The 15,257-nt window shown below is 37.9% G+C and overlaps 1 protein-coding gene across 4 annotated transcripts in view; it reads left to right on the plus strand.

Moving 5' to 3' along the window:
* Positions 1-15,257, plus strand: part of LOC137250804 (3',5'-cyclic-AMP phosphodiesterase-like) — an 801,094-nt gene that overhangs the window by 104,321 nt on the left and 681,516 nt on the right. The gene's annotated exons all lie outside the window — the stretch shown is intronic.

Here is a 15,257-nt window from a genome sequence, read left to right on the forward strand (position 1 = left end):
TTGTGGAGGAGCTGATACTGTTTGCAAGACGTGAAGATGGTTTTTAGATGGCTCATCGGCATACATACATACATATGTGTGTAAATTTAGTTTTATATATTTATTGTGGGGTAGTGCATGTGGAATCAGCCTGTCACGCCACTCTTGGCCGATATAATGTCAAGACAGTGAAGGACTTCGTCTCTCTGGGAAATAGCAGCGAAGCAATGTCAATCTGGGAATAACTGGGAATAACCAAAAGTGCTAAATTGAACTGGGTAAGCCATTGAAAAGTAAAGGGCTCTCTCGACGAACAAAAAACATAGTTTATAAGTCGATCATCATATCTGTCCTAATGTATGGTTCAGAATCATGGACGATGTCGAGTGAAGATTAGAGGGCCTTTGAAATATTCGAGAGAAAAATTATATGGAAGATTTGTGGTCATGTCCGTGAAGCCGTACATAATGATGAGCTGTATGAGCTTTACGCGCATATGAAAATAGTGCAACGAATAAAATCCCAAAGGTTACCCTCACTAGCGCATGTTATGGGAATGCACGGACACACTTCGACCAAGAGAGTATTTCTATCGACACCTGGGTCCGTAACGTGTGTTACGATCCGTAATGGAAAACTATTTTTGAAATCACAGTAGCTCTAAGATGGTGAATCGGAGAAACAACATATGTGAGATGGGGACAATCCGTACTCATAATACCCATAATTGACTACCATTTTCAAAAAAAGGTTTAACGTTTCATATCGTTCGTTTGAATGAAGGTGGGTTTCGATCACGAATCGTAAAACATGATACGGGCCCTGTAATTGAAAGCTAAAGAATACGAAGAAATAACATTAATCGCCTAGGCGGTTAAGCGCAAATCAACAGACGAATGGTGCTTATAAATCTGAAGTATGTTTTGAATTTTAAGAGAGGAGGCTTCCCTGCGCCAAAAGAACAACACGGTATAAAAACTGAAAAAAAATTTATAATTAGACCTCGGAGGCTTCTTTACAAATTTCATCTCTTGACCTTCGGTATGTCTTCCGGTTTGCATTTGGGAATATTCGATATAAGCCTGGTACTACTCTCACCCTGATAACAGCATAAGTAAGATTCTTTCATATTTTCTCCCAATATAAAAAGTGCACCGATAAGCGCCAGCTTCCAAATTTCAAATGACATTGAACTATCTATTCGGTATGATTGAATTCAATTAGCTTCTTTAAACAAGCGTATTTATTTAAAACTTTAATGTTTATCTATTTTATGTCAAAAAGTGTATTTTCTTTCACACATCTACGATGCCTATTATTATGCTAAACTTTTTGCACTCAACCACCTACAAACATAAAACGCAAAATACGCATAAAGTTCCACAGTCACAAAATAGTAAATCTCCTTTTCAATTGAGCAAACTCGCAGAAAGCGTTAAAGTAAACTTTCCTTGTTGCCACAACAAATTGAATGCTGAGAAAATGTCATCGAGCATTAGAAGGAAGCGTGACAGAGTTAATGAAAAACAAGTAAGGAAAGCTAAGTTCGGGTGTAACCGAATATTACATACTCAGCTGAGAGCTTTGGAGACAAAATAAGGGAAAATCACCATTTAGCAAAATGAACTTAGGGCAATCCTGGAATGTGTTTGTATGATATGGGTATCAAATGAAAGGTGTTAATGATTATTTAAAACGTAGTGGGCCATAGTTCTATACGTGGACGCCTTTTCGAGTTATCGCAATAAGGGTGGACCAGGGGGTTTAGGGGGTCAGAATATTCCCGCGGTAGGTATGCCTGTCGTAAGAGGCGACTAAAATACCAGATTCAAGGGGCTGTATAGCGCAACCCTTCAGGTTGCCAGCGCAATATATAGCTTCTCCAAACCCATTTGTCAAACTCACCTATCCGCGGCGAATCCTGTTTCACTAACAGACGAGGCTCTGGCGACCCCAAGCTCCTCATGGACCCTTGGGCTGGGGAGGGAGGGGATGGCCTGAAGGTTTAATGTGGCCACATAAATCGTTCCCGAGATGGTCGGGAGAGCACCTTAATGGTGCTGTGGTACCGGAGCGTACCGCATATGTATCCGGCAAAGAACCATTACATCGATAACACTCCCCAAAGCCTTCGGGAAGCAACCTTATCGCTACAACAACAACAACAACAGGGGTGACTCTAAAATGTGTTCGTACGATATAGGTATTAAATTAAAAGTATTAATGAGGGTTTTAAAAGGGAGTGGTGGTAGTTGTATATGTGAAGGCCTTTTCGAGATATCGACCAAAATGTGGACCAGGGTGACCCAGAATATCTTCTGTCGGGTACCGCTAATTTATTTATATATGTCATACCAAGAACAGTATTCCTGCCAAGATTCCAAAGGCTTTTGATTTCGCCCTGCAGAACTTTTTCATTTTCTTCTACTTAATATGGTAGATGTCGCACCCATTTTACAAAGTTTTTTCTAAAGTTATATTTTGCGTCAATAAACCAATCCAATTACCATGTTTCATCTCTTTTTTCATATTTCGTACAAAATTATGGCATTTTTTCATTTTTCGTAATTTTCGATATCGAAAAAGTGGGCGTGGTCATAGTCGGATTTTGGCCATTTTTTATACCAAGATAAAGTGACTTCAGATAAGTACGTGAACTAAGTTTAGTTAAGATATATCGTTTTTTGCGCAAGTTTTCGTGTTAAAGGTCGAGCGGAAGAACAGACGGCCGACTGTGTATAAAAACTGGGCGTGTCTTCAACCGATTTCGCCCATTTTCACAGAAACAAGTTATCGTCATAGAATCTACGTCCCTACCAAATTTCACAAGGATTGGTAAATTTTTGTTCGACTTATAACATTAAAAGTATTCTAGACGAATTAAATGAAAAGGGCGGAGTTACGCCCATTTTGAAATTTTCTTTTATCTTTGTATTTTGTTGCACCATATCATTACTGGAGTCGAATGTTGACATAATTTACTTTTATACTGTAAAGATATTAAATTTCTTGTTAAAATTTAACTTAAAAAAAAAATTTTTTTTTAAAGTGGGCGTGTTCGTCATCCGTTTTGCTAATTTTTATTTAGCACACATATAGTAAAAGGAGTAACGTTCCTGCCAAATTTCATCACGATATCTTCAACGACTGCCAAATTACAGCTTGCAAAACTTTTAAATTACCTTCTTTTAAAAATGGGCGGTGCCACGCCCATTGTCCAAAATTTTTCTAATTATCTATTTTGCGTCATAAGGTCAACGTAGCTACCAAGTTTCATCGCTTTATCCGTCTTCGGTAATGAATTATCGCGGACGGACGGACGGACATGGCCAAATGAATTTCTTTTTTCCCCCAGATCATTTTGATATATAGAAGTCTATATATATCTCGATTAGTTTATGCCGTTACGGATTACCGTTATGCGAACAAAGTAAATATACTCTGTGAGCTCTGCTCAGCTGAGTATAAAAATGTGTGTTAGAGCGCATTAAGTTAACTCAACACAATTTGTTGGAGTAAGGGACCCTGCAGTCAAAAGCCAAAGTACTCAGCAAGCCTTCTAGTTCATTTACTAGAATTGTGTGGGGTTATTCATACTAGTCAGTTTTAGAATGGTTCATTGACTATGATTTTGTGTTGTTATTCTTGGTGTTTAGTGTTTGGATAATTTATTCGACTAGAATTTCGTCTGTCGTACTCGAGGAAATGTGCGAGTGCTTTCTGTAGCCAATTTGCAATGCATATTTCAGTTGACGATGCTAGATATCGTCCAAATCAACGGGCACATAAACACAAGCATGAGGAGTCGACCCTCACCGTTACCTCAACAGAGGTTAAAGAAGATATCGAAAAAGCCAAGCCTTCCATATCAATAGTCCCAGACGGATAAACTATGCCGATGCCAAAACACCTTGGCCATGGGGGCATCAGCAGCCTAGCACATTTTTTCTACTTGCCGGTAAAGCCTTTGCCATTCCAGAATAACGGAGAATGACAAGGATAAAACCAATACCAAAGACCGGAAACCCAGCCAGTACCTACCGATATAAATGCCTTTGGTCAGTAACGAAAACATTTAAAGCCGTTATGATTCCCTAAATTAAATGAAATTCTTCGGTTATCCAGCCATTAGCATGACTTCCGTAAAGTGCATATCACTACCACCGTTCTGAACTCCATTAACACTCATCACAGGACGGTGCTAGTGCAGCTTGGCCTGTTTTAACATAGTCAACGACGACTGGTTCGTCCTTCTCTGTTAGATAGATAGATAATTTATTGAAGATTGCACCACTGGTCGCAGGTCTATTGTGCCCTCACCTCCTTCACAGCACATCATCCAAGCCGACTTCCTTGATGAAACCTAGCCGTTGTCTTGGCTTGAGGGATTTAATGTGGGAATGTTCTGGCCATGGGGAGCCCACAAACTTAGTCCTGTGTCTTGAGATTGCGTCACATTCCAGGAAGATATGGTCCGCCGTCTCAGCTGATTGATCACAAAATCGGCATGTGTTATTCCGTTACTTTTTAGGTTTTATATATATGTACGTATTTTTATTAAAATTTATTCCAAAGTATAATGTATTAAAGTATGTACATATATTAGGCCGGGTCGATTTGTGGGGAGGCAAAAAAATCGCCCATTGCTCTGTGAAAATCATATTCTAGGGATCAAAATAAGAAACTTTGCCGAAGGAAACATACCTCTAAACCGAATTCTGATGTCCCCCCCTTTGGGTCGTAGGGGCAAATTTTGAAAAATCCCACTTTGAAATGCCTATGTTTTTTCTTTTTGGAGTTTATTCTTCTCTTTAGAAATTTATTTAGTCAGAATATATGTAAATGAAAAAATGAATTTAACTTAGTAGTAGAAAAGAAATTAAAAAAAGTTATTAGAAATTAGCGTTTTTACAATCCCCTTTTAAAACCAAGGCATCACTGTGATGCATTTGCATGTCGTAAATATAGTTGTGTGGGTTTTTTATTCAACCGTTTTAAAAAATGAAGGTATCACTGTGACACAATTGTAGATCGTAAAATTGCTTGTGTTGTTTTTTTTAAGCCACCACAAGACACAGCAGGTAGAATTGAAATTGCCCCTACCCGAAAGTTCGACCCAAAGGGGGGGGGGGGGGGCATCAGAATTCGTTTTTGAGGTATAGTTCCTTCGGCAAAGTTTCTTATTTTGATCCCTAGAATACGATTTTCACAGAGCAATGAGCGATTTTTAAATAGACCCGCCCTAATGTATATATACATACTTTTTATGTATATGAAATATAATGAATAAAATGAATTTGATCTAATTTATCAATTTTCAAGTAATTTTTCAACTCAACTAGGACTGCAAATATCGAATAGTATGTCAACTTGTATGTTAATGTTGAATACACTAACTAGTATGCCATCTGGTATAATGCTGGCGCAAAGGCTGACAAGTATGTTAATTGGTATATCCGTAAGGGGCATGCTGAGTAGTATGGCATCTGGTACGATGTTGGTGTATATAATGACTAGTTTGTCAATTGGTATGATGATGATGCAGATATATTGATATTTCGTAGGACATCGCCGTGTTAAAAATACCATTTGCTAATATGAAAAAATTACAGAACTCATACTAGTTGGGATTTTTGGCAAACTAGTATTCTTCTAGTATGCAACTAAGTGGTTTGACTACAGGGGGAAGAGCTGAATTGCAAATCAAAGGTGTCAACATGGAAATTACGCATATGCAAAGACCAATATGCAAATCCTTATGCATACATACAAACAAACGTGCGAGCAAAACAAGCAAAAGGATATTGTGACAACATTACAATCTTTAAGCTGCTTACATATATTATGTGAGTGCATGTGTACCCTACTTTGAACGAAAACAAACAATGAGTAGAGGGTTATTCTAGACCGACAAGAAAATTAGTGTTCTATATTTACTGAGCAACTTCTTTGTAAGGAAAAAATGCTCCATGCATTGTCGAAATTTTAAAACATTTTTATGGATAATAACACTGTGTGTCTTCTCGCTATAAACTCTATTTCTGCCTGTAGTTGGTTATAATTGTAACGAATTTTAAGGATTATCGATTATTTTGCATCTTCTGTTATAGTTCGAATCTCTGAACTGTCGAGTAAATAACTCAAATATTACGTATAGCAAAATTTTCTTTATTTAAAACACTACTATGGAGGCAGTACTTCACAATTAAATTACGCGCGTGCTTCACTTATTGCGTACCAAAAGCAAATTAATTGACTATTCCTCAGCACGCGCTGCTTTTATAATATCAGCTGCCTCGTTTGCCTATATCTTACCCTCCGTCCCCTCTCTCCCCTTTTCCTCACTTGAAGTTGGCGTGCCACTCAATATTTTCTAAAATATGGACGCAGCAAATTTTATTGTTTCACGGATAAATAACAAATTGCGAATTCACGGCAATTTACCAAACAGTTAATTTTTTTCCACGTTGTCTTGCCAACTTCGGAGAGGTGTTTGTTTTTCCTTCCCTCTGTTCTCTTCTCTCTAGTTCTTATTCTTTTCCATCCCTTATTCGAAGTCCCAATCCCAGTCGTAAATACCAATCTAGGCAAATGGTTACCTATATACCAAATTTCATGCGAATCGAACCATTAATAGAATTTGTTTGAATAGATCGGTCCCTGGTCAACTTCCGGAAAGCAACTTCACAGAAACACCCTTCGGTTTGCCATGAAGCGACCCAGCAAGTTGAATAAAATCGGGGGAGTGCTTTCGGACTTCATAAGCTGCATACAAACATACGTCCTTCTTTATATGTATGGAGATAGATAGATTAAATTTCCTTAGTGTACAAACATTAGCATATACATACGTACATACAAACATACCAAACAATTTAAATTTTGCTTAAGGATTTTAACGAAGTTTTTAGAATTCTTAACGAAAGAGTATTTTTAAGAGATGTACGCATTCTTAACCATTTATGTTGCATTAACTTGGCAACACGCATTAATATCTACATATGTCAAGCTGATATAAAAGGAAAATACATATGTATATACATCCACTCCTACTTATAAATGTACTCCCGAAGGTAAATAGCGCTAGCGAATGCTATGTATGTATATATGTGACGAATAATGTCCCACTCAAAGCAAGTTTGTTTGCACATTTCACAGCAAACAAACACACGCACTGTATATTTTTGGATACAAATGTTACTTTTTTCCAGAAATTTTGCTTGCAGAACGAAGGTCAGTATTTCGAAGTTTTACTGCAAACAAGAAATATTAAAATCGCTCCATCCGTTTATGAGGCTGTGCAAACAAAAATCATATGATTTTTTACTACATTTTAGCAATTTGCCACACCCCTTCAATATATACTTTCAAATTATATTGAAAGTATCCATCTCACTAGATTAGCTTTAAAAAGCGAAAAACCGTTTAAAAATTGGAGCATTCTGTGTAAAGTGATGGGCGTACAATGAAATTTAGCGACTTTATTTTATAAGATTTATATAGATATACATATTTACTATATGTGACCCGGCTTATGACTCAAAAAAGAAATTGCGAGAAAAAGCTGTTAAAGAAAAACAATGCATTTTTTCAGTTTCTTAGTAGTTTTTCTTTTGCATTATGAACAGTCGTGCCTAAAAGGCAAAGCACAAACCAGTTTCTGACCGATATTTTGGCTCCATTGCCATCGAAAAAAATGCTATCAACAAAAATCTGAGGATGCTTCACCAGCCACAAAAGTGGCATCGAAGGAACCAAAGGTTTCATCGTCTTTCATTTGTGCTCTTCTTCCTCTACATTTTTAGTACACTTCTAAGCAAGTTAGGACTTTCTAGTTTTCACTACGTGAAAGAGCGTCTCAAAAATTATCGAAACCAGAAAAAAGTGACACATTTTTTTGAATCATAAGCCACCTTTTCATAGACCGGGTCACATACATATATACAACTAGCAGACCAGGCAGACGTTATTCTGCCCTAAATTTGGCCTATCTGCATACATTTTAATAAGCTTTTTCCGTCTAACTGCCCTTTCCCTCTACACTTTTTCCTAATCTTTTTATTCACTCCTCCCTCCGTCTTTTTCGTTTCATCTCCATCTTCGTCTCATTCTATTTCTTTCTCAGTCTCCTTCTCTCTTTTCTCTTCTCTCAAGTTTTTCTCCTTCTTCTTCATCTCTTATTGCCAGACCCAGAGGGTGGTATGTATTTTGTTCCACTCCCACTCCGAGTCGCAGTCTCAGTCCCAGTCCTAGCCCTAACCCCAGTCCCAGTCCGTCTCTGGTATACTTCCCGGAAAAAAGCATCGTAAATATTAATATAGGCAAATTTATATACGAAATTTTAGGCAAATCGAACAGGACGTATGTAAATAGGTATGTGGGTATTATTAATTCATGTCTCTATTTCGGCTTCACATGCATATTTATCAGTTTTGCCAGGTTGATACGACTAAATCGAGTATCACAATGAACTTTAGAGCTCTCAGCAACAGCTTTCAATTGATATCCATAATACACACACATTCTAGGTGTATCCGGGTCCATGCTTTGGCCTATATCTCGAGACCGTAGTCACCCAGCGGTGTAAAACTTACCCTGTACTAAATCATACATCAAGAGCTTCAATTTGATACCCATAATGTAAAAACACATTCTAGGTGTATCCGGGTCCACGTTTTATGCTATATCTCGAGACCCTAACCTCCCAGTTGTATGAAAATTTTCCTATACTATAGCACTGATCAACAGTTTTCGTTTCATATCCATATTGTATCAACACATTCTAGGGGTACCCGGGTCCACGATTTATGCTATATCTCGAGACCCTAGCCTCCCAGTTGTATGAAGATTGTCCTGTACTATAGCACTCATCAACTGTTTTCATTTGATATCCATATTGTATAAACACATTCTAGGGATGCCCGGGTCCACGTTTTATGCTATATCTCGAGACCTTAGCCTCCCAGTTGTATGAAAAATATCCTGTACTATAGCACTCATCAACAGCTTTCGTTTGATAGCCATATTGTATAAACACATTCTAGGGGTACCCGGGTCCACGTTTTGATCTCAAGACCCTATGCTCGTAGCGAAAAAAAGGTAGACGTTGGTCGATTCTCAGACCTACCCAATATGCTCACAAAATTTGATGAGAATCGGTTCAGCGGTTTCGGAGGAGTTAAGCCTCTAACACCGTGACAGAAGAATTTTATATACCTATTGAATTTTTTCTAAAAAAAAATCATAACTCAAGAATGGCTAAACCGATTTGGGATTTCAAAATCACCTAACCATCATCTCTCCTTCCTGTATCTTTCCTAAAAATTTCATGGCAATCTTTCTATCCGTTCTCGAGTTATGGAGTGGCAATCAAAATGTACACTTCTTTTTATACTCAGTTGAGCAGAGCTCACAGAGTATATTAAGTTTGATTGGATAACGGTTGGTTGTACATATATAAAGGAATGGAGATAGATATAGACTTCCATATATCAAAATAATCAGGATCGAAAAAAAATTTGATTGAGCCATGTCCGCCCGTCCGTCCGTCCGTCCGTCCGTCCGTTAACACGATAACTTGAGTAAATTTTGAGGTATCTTGATGAAATTTGGTATGTAGGTTCCTGAGCACTCATCTCAGATCGCTATTTAAAATGAACGATATCGGACTATAACCACGCCCACTTTTTCGATATCGAAAATTTCGAAAAACCGAAAAAATGCGATAATTCATTGCCAAAGGCGGTTAAAGCGATGAAACTTGGTAGATGGGTTGACGTTATGACGCAGAATAGAAAACTAGTAAGATTTTGGACAATGGGCGTGGCACCGCCCACTTTTACAAGAAGGTAATTTAAAAGTTTTGCAAGCTGTAATTTGGCAGTCGTTGAAGATATCATGATGAAATTTGGCAGGAACGTTACTACTATTACTATATATGCGCTAAATAAAAATTAGCAAAATTGGATGAAGAACACGCCCACTTTTTAAAAAATTTTTTTTTTTAATTCAAATTTTAACAAAAAAGTTAATATCTTTACTGTATATAAGTAAATTAAGTCAAAATTCAACTCCAGTAATGATATGATGCAACAAAATCCAAAAATAAAAGAAAATTTCAAAATGGGCGTGGCTCCGCCCATTTTCATTTAGTTTGTCTAGAATACTTTTAATGCCATAAGTCGAACAAAAATTTACCAATCCTTCTCAAATTTGGTAGGAGCATAGATTCTGTGACGGTAACTGTTCTCTGTGAAAATGGGCGAAATCGGTGGAAGCCACGCCCAGTTTTTATACACAGTCCACCGTCTGTCCTCCCGCTCGGCCGTTAACACAATAACTTGAGCAAAAACCGATATATCTTTACTAAACTTAGCCCACGTACTTATCTGAACTCACTTTATCTTGGTATAAAAAATGGCCGAAATCCGACCATAACCACGCCCACTTTATCGATATCGAAAATTACGAAAAATGAAAAAAATGCCATAATTCTATACCAACTACGAAAAAAGGGATGAAACATGGTAACTGGATTGGTTTATTGACGCAAAATATAACTTTGGAAAAAACTTTGTAAAATGGGTGTGACACCTACCATATTAAGTAGAAGAAAATGAAAAAGTTCTACAAGGCGAAATCAACAGCCCTTGGAATCTTTGCAGGAATGCTGTTAGTGGTATTGCATATATAAATAAATTAGCAGTACCCGACAGATGATTTTCTGGATCACCTGGTCCACATTTTGGTCGATATCGCGAGAACGCCTTCACATATACATCTAAGGGCCACTCGCTTTTAAAACCCTCATTAATACTTTTAATTTGATATCCATATCGTACAAACACATTCTAGAATCACCCTGGCCCACCCTAATGGCGATATCTCGAAAAGGCGTCCACCTATAGACCTAATGCCCACTCCCTCTTAAAATGCTCAGTAACACCTTTCGTTTGATACCCATATCGTACAAACATTCTAGAGTCACCCCTGGCCCACCCTAATGGCGATATCTCGAAAAGGCGACCACCTATATACCTAATGTACCCTCCCTCTTAAAATGCTCAGTAACACCTTTCGTTTGATACCCATATCGTACAAACATTCTAGAGTCACCCCTGGCCCACCCTAATGGCGATATCTCGAAAAGGCGTCCACCTATAGACCTAATGCCCACTCCCTCTTAAAATGCTCAGTAACACCTTTCGTTTGATACCCATATCGTACAAACATTCTAGAGTCACCCCTGGCCCACCCTAATGGCGATATCTCGAAAAGGCGTCCACATATAGACCTAATGCCCACTCCCTCTTAAAATGCTCAGTAACACCTTTCGTTTGATACCCATATCCTACAAACATTGTAGAGTCACCCTTGGTCCACCTTTATGGCGATATCTCGAAAAGGCGTCCACCTATAGAACTAAGGATTACTCCCTTTTAAAATACTCATTACCACCTTTCATTTGATACCCATATCGTACAAACACATTCTAGAGTCACCCTGGCCCACCCTAATGGCGATATCTCGAAAAGGCATCCACCTATAGACCTAATGCCCACTCCCTCTTAAAATGCTCAGTAACACCTTTCGTTTGATACCCATATCGTACAAACATTCTAGAGTCACCCCTGGCCCACCCTAATGGCGATATCTCGAAAAGGCGTCCACCTATAGACCTAATGCCCACTCCCTCTTAAAATGCTCAGTAACACCTTTCGTTTGATATCCATATCGTACAAACATTCTAGAGTCACCCTTGGTCCACCTTTATGGCGATATCTCGAAAAGGCGTCCACCTATAGAACTAAGGATTACTCCCTTTTAAAATACTCATTACCACCTTTCATTTGATACCCATATCGTACAAAAACATTCTAGAGTCACCCCTTTCCCACCCTAATGGCGATATCTCGAAAAGGCGTCCACCTATAGACCTAATGCCCCTCCCTCTTAAAATGCTCAGTAACACCTTTCGTTTGATACCCATATCGTACAAACATTCTAGAGTCACCCCTGGCTCACCCTAATGGCGATATCTCGAAAAGGCGTCCACCTATAGACCTAATGCCCACTCCATCTTAAAATGATCAGTAACACCCTTCGTTTGATACCCATATCGTACAAACACATTCTAGAGTCACCCCTGGCCCACCCTAATGACGATACCTCGAAAAGGCGTCCACCTATAGACCTCATGCCCACTTCCTCTTAAAATGCTCAGTAGCACCTTTCGTTTGATACCCATATCGTACAAACATTCTAGAGTCACCATTGGTCCACCTTTATGGCGATATCTCGAAAAGGCGTCCACCTATAGAACTAAGGATTACTCCCTTTTAAAATACTCATTACCATCTTTCATTTGATACCCATATCATACAAACACATTCTAGAGTCACCCCTGGCCCACCCTAATGGCGACATTTCGAAAAGGCGTGCACCTATAGACCTAATGCCCACTCCCTCTTAAAATGCTCAGTAACACCTTTCATTTGATTCCCATATCGTACAACTAGAGACACCCCTGGTCCACCTTTATGGCGATATCTCGAAACGGCGTCCACCTATGGAACTAAGGATCACTGCTTTTCAAAATATTCATTAACAGCTTTCATTTGATACCCATATCGTACAAACATATTCTAGAGTCACCCCTGGTCCACCTTTATGGTGATTTCTCGAAAAGGCGTTCACCTATAGAACTAAAGCCCCTCCCTTTTAAAATACTCATTATCACCTTTCATTTGATACCCATATCGTACAAACACATTATAGAGTCAGCCCTGGTCCACCTTTATGGCGATATCCCTAAATGGCGTCCATCCATAGAACTATGGCCTACTCTCTCTTAAAATACTCTTTAATACCTTCCATTTGATACACATGTCATACAACCACATTCCAGGGTTACCCTAGGTTCATTTTCCTACATGGTGATTTTCCTTATTTTGTCTCCATAGCTCTCAACTGAGTATGTAATGTTCGGTTACACCCGAACTTAGCCTTCCTTACTTGTTATATATATGGATTAAGCCATCTCTTGATAACAATTCTTCAGGAACTATGTTTATATATACATCTTTATATAACCGCTAGAAGCTTGAAATTTTTTCAGATGCGCACAAATACGGCAAATATTATCGCCTAGAAAATCGTTAAGAGCGGTAATATTTACAATATATATCCCGTACAACCGAATTTTCAGATTTTATGCATTTTTGAAATTTCAACAAATTATTGTTCAGCTCCATTCTTGAAAGGTATGAGGTCCCGTCCTTACTTGTATTATACTCATATAGTACAGCAACAAACCCTGCTCGCTGCACACATCCATAAACAAATTGCCAGCAACAAACTTCTCTCCTACCGTTCGGTTGGCGAGAGAGCATACTCTTTGAATATTTTTGTATCTTTATCTTTAGAAGTCCATACTTTTCGTGCCGTATCTGATATTTTCAAGAATACCGAGATATGGGGAGTGCAATCAGCTGAATAAGTACTTAGAGCACCGATTTCATGAAAAATTTGTATAAATTTGGAAAACATGTATTTAGAAGCGAAAGAAAATATCTCGTGCCACTCATCCATACCACACGCTAGGGACCGGTAAAAAAGCAAAAGTTGGCGAGCTCACTCTAATATATTCGCAGCCGTTTCGAAGCCATCAACAGAAATAATTAATAAACAACGAAATGACATATGTAAGTAAAAAGAGAAGAACTGAGCTTGATCGTCGTCTTTGTACATGTAAAAGTGTATGTGTATGTGTTTTGCTAAGAATGTTTTATTAACTGTTTTATGCTGCGTAATAAAAAGAAAGTAGAAATGGAAATAAATTAAAACCTGACATGCCAGTCTTACATGAAAAATATTCCGAAATCTGCTGTGACCGAGTCGAAAATTAAAATATGCTGTTTTTCTATAAGGTGATATTTACTAGCTTCTTTGTTATTAAAAACACCGTTATAGAAAAAAAGTTCCTTAAATTATTCCAAAAAAAGTTCTGAAATAATGTCGAAAACAGTCCTGAAACCAAAGCGAACACGGAATGGTCTCGCAAATGTTCTTAAGTGATTCAGAAATAGCTTAAATTAGAACGATTGTATATTAACCTAGGCAAGAACTACACTCGTACCAAATTTAGTGAAAACTGTTCAATAACTAAGATGTTTCAAAACTGGTGCTTTCCAAGCGCATTTCTAGAAATTGTGTGTTAAAAATATGGCGTAAACCTTCCTACTGACTTAATTGGCGCTTAACCGTTTAAACGGTTATGGCCGTCCAACAAGTCCTGCCAGTCGCTTCCTCGTTAGGTTAACTGGTGTCCGGTGGTCACACACTGAAAGAAATGGTGGTAGTAAAATCAACAAATTTGTTCTGTTGTTCCTGACTTAACAGAGATTCGGTGAAATTGATCGAATTATGGTTAATTCGACCGAGTTCTTTGTCAAGCGAACAAATTAGTTTAGTCATTTCAACAGAAGAGAAATTGTTGGTTTTAATTTAACAAAATTCTGTAAAATTGACAGATTCTTACTCAATCTAACTGATTTCTCTGTTAACACAACTGATCTTACAAGTCATTTCAACAGCGAACGACAGCCAATGCATGAGCAAACTTCAAAGAGAATTTTACGCTCACTGCGCTCCTTATGACGATGGTGCCACTTGTTTAAAAGAAAAACACCAAAATAAGAAGACCACCAAATCTAAAAAACAAACAAATTGGGAAAACAACAAAAAACTAGTTTTTCAGTTATCAATACAAAACAAAAAAAAAAACCTTTTTGGAATTTAATATGCAAAACACTGCAAAAAATTATGCGATACCGGGACAACTATTTATCGGGTACAATTTTGCAACTTCTCCTCCAAGCGAAATGCTAAATTGCGCCCTCTTGTTGCAAGAGTTTTGTTTGAACGAACAGGATTTTTCCAAAATTAGTAACATTTTGTTCAAGTTTTTATGAATTTTCACACACGCGAGCGAATCTAATAAGATAATAAAAAAAACCTTTTTATAAGCTTTTATTTACTTTCACTTGGCTGTTGTCTGTAATCAAATCTTGCAAGTTAAATTCGATACACTTCCCAGTGTCCGATTAAGCTGAAGTTTTGCACACATGTATCACTCCGATGACAATGCAATATTACTTTGCGAGAATGCGATAAATTAATCGATAACAGAGTTATCGGTAAAGATTTGTATTCACAAGGAAATAAAAGCCTAAGTCCTCAAGAACGCAGGTAACTTCGCTTTGCTTGTGTATGCAACA

The sequence above is a fragment of the Eurosta solidaginis genome, chromosome 4 (assembly GCF_040869045.1).
Source record: "Eurosta solidaginis isolate ZX-2024a chromosome 4, ASM4086904v1, whole genome shotgun sequence".
NCBI lineage: Eukaryota > Metazoa > Arthropoda > Insecta > Diptera > Tephritidae > Eurosta > Eurosta solidaginis.